The sequence below is a fragment of the Lutjanus erythropterus genome, chromosome 3 (assembly GCF_056507025.1).
Source record: "Lutjanus erythropterus isolate fLutEry1 chromosome 3, fLutEry1.hap2, whole genome shotgun sequence".
Taxonomy (NCBI): domain Eukaryota; kingdom Metazoa; phylum Chordata; class Actinopteri; order Lutjaniformes; family Lutjanidae; genus Lutjanus; species Lutjanus erythropterus.
The window spans coordinates 49,247,697-49,253,879 of record NC_139319.1 but is presented as its reverse complement, the minus strand read 5'-3'; positions in this window follow the sequence as shown (position 1 = coordinate 49,253,879).

Here is a 6,183-nt window from a genome sequence, read left to right as displayed (position 1 = left end):
ATGTGTGTATTACTGTACAGATGACCATAATGCAAGCCAATAAATAGCCTAAGTAAACAAATAACACTGATCAGTTGCCTATATTAATTAGAAGATGGAAAAAGGAATATTAAATGATGATTAAAATCAGCATCAGAAAGAATACTGCCAATAATCAGCCATTCCAATTTACAGATCTAACTGAATGCTGTCAGGTATCGAAATCTTTCTTAGATTTGTTTCTGTGAACATTCGTACCAGTCAGTTTGACCGCTGATACGGCTGTTATCAGCTCGTCATCAGTAACTGACGCCGCTTCAGACTAATGCCAAAAAAGGAACCAAGGATTTTTCATCTCACAGCTCTGTCTCCTCCGTCCTCACATCTCTGTCATGACCTCGCTGGGTGGAGCAAAGATGTGAGGAGAGGGAGCAAGTGGAGGTGAATTTACAGAATGAAAAGCATCCAATGTCCTTGTTTTGCTGCACCGTCTTCTTTGGCTGTTCTTTGTTTTAAATGGCAGTTGGCAAACAGCATTTTGGTGATTTAATACCACCCGCTGGATTGGAGTGTTACTTCACTTGCCAGAATGACAATAGTGTGACTGAGTCAGTCAGAAAACAGATGTATTTGTTGTATTCATCATGCACATGCTGTGTACCGAACTGTGACGCCAGTACCACGATTTTGATGATGATCAGGAGTCAGACGAGTTCCAGTTTTCAAGGAGCAGTAAGTAATTCTGGAGGAAGACATTTGATTGTTAAGTCTCATTCCTTGGTCATCAAATACGGATACTTTGGGTTGATGGCTTGAGCTGAAACAAGAAGCCCAAGAAACCAAGACAACTCCACACCTTCACACTCCAGTGACTCCAACATGCAGAATCAACTTTCTGTGAAACAGCTCAGGGACCTCTGGCCCACTCTTCATATGCAGTCTGAGGTAATATGGTTAATCTCTCTCACCTGTTTTTCCTTTGTCAGTAATGTATGTCACATTATGCATAGTTTTATCTAATTTAATTAATCTTGAAATCATTGGTTTTACTGTGAATTTATTTATTTTGACTTTATAGATTTGTTTGCAATGAGATATTGAGTTTATGTAGTGACTTTTATGTTGTAATCATTACTAATACTGCTTTACAAACATTTAGCCATAATAAGAAAATGCTGTTCTAATCCTGTTCTGATTTTATTATTCTTTTTTAAATAAAACAATAATTTATCTTAGTGATTCACAAACCTAGAACTTAATGTACTTCTTCTTTTCTGAAATGTAGCTGTATGTATGCAGCGTTCTAATGGTCACAAGAACCTGCCCTTGAACACCGAGTTTGATTGCCACACCCCTCAACTGATGATCTTATTCAGACAAAGGGGTTCCAAAACTAGACAAAAAAAAGATTTCAGGTGCTATGGGTGATATATTCAAGTGCACGACCAGCAGGTGATTGTGCATTTCACAGGTTAAATTTTTGGAATGTTTAATTTGATGGTTCAAATGAACTTTAATTCCACAATTGCTCCACTGCATAGTCCCCGTTTTTGCATGTCCATGCTCTTTCTCTGATTGCACCAGATAAATCAGCACAAGACGTGTGGACTTATTTTCTGATGCTGTAGTGGCCAGTTGGTTGGAACGGTTTGGCATTGGGCTTGATGAATAAATTTGTCACAGAATTTACACTATTTTTATCCTCTTAGGAACTTCATGACATCAAACACAAGGTGTACTGCTGTTCTCCTTGGCCTTCCTGTGTATCATGTGGTAAGTTTCAGTTAAGAAAAACCAGGCCCATTCTTTATTAATTCATTCATGTTTTCATTTCTTTCTTTTTTTTTTATAATTCAGGTTTTTATTTGAGTTTTTACTTGGTACATGACAATCGTACAGTGCTCTTTAACATTAAAGAACAGGGCTCTTATACATAAACGTAAATGAAAGTATTAATGATATTACAAGGTGTGGAAGTTCCTAGAAAGAAAAACAAACAAAAAATAAATAAAATAAAATAAATATCAGAGGGAAGGAAATCAGCTGTCGTCCTACTGACTGAAAGTAAAAGTAATGTAGGACCAAAATGGTTCCCATTCTGGCGCTGTGGTACCATCTCTATTATTCAACTTATAAAGCATACATTCATATGAAGCAGTCTTTATCATCATATTTACCCATTCTTTAAACGGTAAGGCTTTCAGAGTTTTCCAGTGTTTAAAGGGGACCTATTATACTCAATTTCGGGCCTTTGTACTTGATTTTGGACTCCTATAGAGCAGCTACACATGATCGCCCGCACAGAAAGCTTTGTAGATCGTCAGGACGCTGTGCCTCTCGCTGCATCTCTTCCTTGTATTTTCTGCATCCCGCGAAAACGGTCTGTGTACTTTACTCCACCCCCCCCCGCCCTCTTCCATTTATGCCTCCCGCCGAGCCCACTCCGCTGTGATTGTGATTGGACTTCCGAAGGGCTGACAAGCGCTGCCGAGCTTGGCTACCGGCTAACCCAGCTTCGTATTGGCCCGTGTTCACAAAACAGTCCCCTGTGAAGTGCCATAGACAAACAAACACGGAGGTATTTTTCCATTGCTGGCCGGGAAAAAGCAACTCTATCCACTTCTGCCTGGTGCTCGCCTCTTTAGGAAAGCTAAACAAAGTTAACTTTCCCTCACACCCGAACAATCATTTTTGGAAGCCATTGCTCAACGTACTAACACTGAAATCATTGTAGACAGCAGGGGGCTGTGCTACGAAGGAAGCTCAACACAGCCAGGCTTTCTCTGCATGACAAAGCCTAAAACTGCAATCAGAGATAACGGGTATCATGATGGTGGTTATCAACTCACTTTGTTAATCCAGGCTTTCGTCTTCAGACTCTGTGCGCGTTCATATAAAAGGGGCGTTTGTTGTGTCATTTGACTCTTCTTCCACATGAAATGAAGCGATCGCGAGCCTTACTTAAGTCAAAATCATCAAGTTGTTATAATTATGACCTGTGGAAAATATACAAAATACATTACGGCAAAAGCAACATTGTTGCTGCAAATAAAGCAGGAGAAGAAGAATGATGTCAGAAAATGACTGATGGACTAAATGCGGTCTTAATGCTGCCATTTATTCTAACATGAAAACCGCACATTAAACAATAAAACTCCATACAGCAGATTTAAACATGATTAAGTCTGTCTGACACTGTCCTATGATGACAGAGACATGGACATCACTGAAGTTTTTGACCAAACCAACGTATAATGAGTGTAACTGATTTAAGATTGGCTGTGATAAATGATGATGAATTTTCTAATCAGTGATCTGAGCTGCAAAATCACAGAGACAAAACAGATAACAGTAAAGAGTATTCAAAGTGTCTGAAGTTGCTTCATCATTATTTTAGTGTGTGGATTATATACGATGTCAATTTAAAGTGTTAATATGATCTGGAGCAAACGGGAAAAATGACTCTGCATCACCAAACGGAGGTTACCATCATGACAGCGCGATGCAGACAGTTTGTGCTGCTGTTACATTTTTACATTATATGGATTCGTTCGGTGATATTATGAGCATACAGCTCAGTAATTTTTCAATGTTAACGTCCTCCCTCAGTTTAAAAGCTAAGGACAAAAATTTGTTAAAGAATAGCGCCTTTTACAGACAATTTAATTTGAAACTCTGAACATAACCTGCTTGCGACCAGGTTATGAGTTTAGTAGTTACCATGGTTACCAGGTTAAAAGAGAGCCACATTCGTCACACTGAAAATCCTGTGTTTAGACGCAACATAGCTCGCTAACACATTAATCTCACTTAATAGTTCACCACTCAGAGCAGCGACATAATTTATGAAGCAGAGCGGGGGAGCGGGCAGGCCTAGAGCACATGCCGGGCAATGACCATATAAGTAAGTCTGGCACGCATTGACGTCAATGTTACTACACCGTTAAAAAAAGACAGTAAAACACAGCGTGCACAGCCATCCAAAACTCGCTTTCAAATGCATGAACCTCATTATTTGACGCTTTGGAATCGTTTAACACAAGTATCCAACATTGTGACAACATTTATAGGTCAGAAAAGAGGAAAAAGCATAATAGGTCCCCTTTAAGAATAATCCTAGCTGCCACTGAGGCCCCAACCATGATAACAGAGAATTTTCCTTTTGATATATTATCTATCTGTCCTTTGTCACCCAGTAAACACAGTGTAGGACAAAGTGGCACAGGTCTTTCTAACCAATCACTTAGAATACGTACGACAACCATCCAGAAGTGCTTGATAATTGGACATTCCCACAAACAATGTATCAGAGTACCGCTATCATTTTGACACTTCCAGCACAATGAGTTGTTCATGAGGCCTAATCTATTCAGTCTCACAGGAGTCCAATAATATCTTTGTACAATCTTATATTGTGTACATTTGCCTTTACATTCCCTTAAAAATTTCCCACATTGTGAGATTACTTCCCTCCATTCCTCATTCCCAAGAACAACCCCAAAGTCATTTTCCCATAAAACCTTCAAATTGTTTAGATCAGTACTGAGTGTAGAGTTCATTCTTCTGTAAAATATCGAGGCTCTGTGATGGTGTGATGGCAAAACCAAATACTCTAAAATATGGTTGTCTTCAGTTTGCCAGTCTAGTGACATAACACAGTGCCTTGTCTGAACATATTTCCAAAAATGTTCCTTTCCATTTAGGTTATATTTACTCAATACATCAATATAAGACATAAACACTTTACCATCATACAAATTATCCAGCGTACATATTTCATGGTTGTGCCAACTCTTCCAGTAGACCGGTGTTTTACCAATACAGATTGCAGGATTTTGCCACAAAGACGAATATGGCTGTTTAGAATGAGATAATTTAATCATTTTGTGTATCTTCATCCAAACTTCCTTGGAATGCAACATAATAGGGTTAGAGATTCTACCTGAATTTTGAGAGAGGAGCTCTATGGGTGTAAAGGGAAAGGATAAAGATTTTTCTATAATGGGCCAGTCTAACTTGCATTGTCCAGTCCAATGTAGGGCAAGTTTCACCATCTCAAAAGAGATATAGTACAATCTTGGGTCAGAGCATAGCCAGAGCGTTGAGCCGATCTTGTGACATAGTGTTTCTAAGGAAAGTTTTTTTCCTCTTTAATGTAGAAAAGCACCACTCAGACTCTGATGTTGTCATTGGTGTTGTGATGATGATGTTGAGAAGACTTACAGTTTCAGTGAATGTTTCTCCAAGGTCGTTTTCCATCAAAACCTGATAGAGAGCCAGTGCACCTTTGCAACTCCGGAACTCCTCATTCTCGTAGATCAGGGACAGTTCTGTTTTAAGTCTGGCCTTGTCCAATGAGGGATAGGCTTCCACCGTGGTTTCCAGTGCTCAATCTGGGAACTTTCTGCTGTGTTGTTGGAACAAGTCTCCTTGCAAGACAGTGGCACTGATGAGGTGCTTGGTGAAAGAAAACCTCTCCTTGGCATGGCTCATGACGGTGTCACATACCTATGTGATAACATACAATTATAAAAAAGGTAAAGAATTAGGTCTTCACGTCTCACTACAATCAATGTTCTGAATAGCTAGCCTATATTGTGTAATAAACCAAAATGGTTAACTGTAATTATTCATAGATATCATATGACAATAAACATTTGAGTCTGGACTACTATATCAAGTGGTGAGCATCTTCATTAGATTTTTTTGATGATGTCTTTGTTTCTCTCTGTTCCTCTGTGTCTCTGTGTGTCTGTTCCTCTGTGTGTCTCTGTGGGCCCTATCTTAGCCTGGCGCAAGTGCCATTTTTGCTATGTGCATAAGATAGCAAACGCGCTTGCGCTGGGTCTGTGCCGCTGTGGGTGTGAGGTCTAAACATGAAGGCAAAAGGAAGGCGTGGCTGGGCACGTTTGCTATCTTGTGCTCAGGGTAAAACGTGCTCGTGCCTTAGGGTCGTGTCTTGTGCTGATCAAAAGCGTAAGTGGAAGGCGGGAGGCGCAATGGATTTAATTTATTCAAGGTGTGTCCAAATCCAACTTTGCTGTCTTGTGCCAGGGGTGGGAGTGATATTTCGCCCTGCCCCGCCCTTTGTGCCACCAGTGCAAAGCAGGATAGACCTATCAGACGTGCCCAAGTGCCCTCATTAATTCACAGGGGAGTTTAGGCCGAACTTGCAATAAACCAATCAGAAAGTCAGCTCTCATC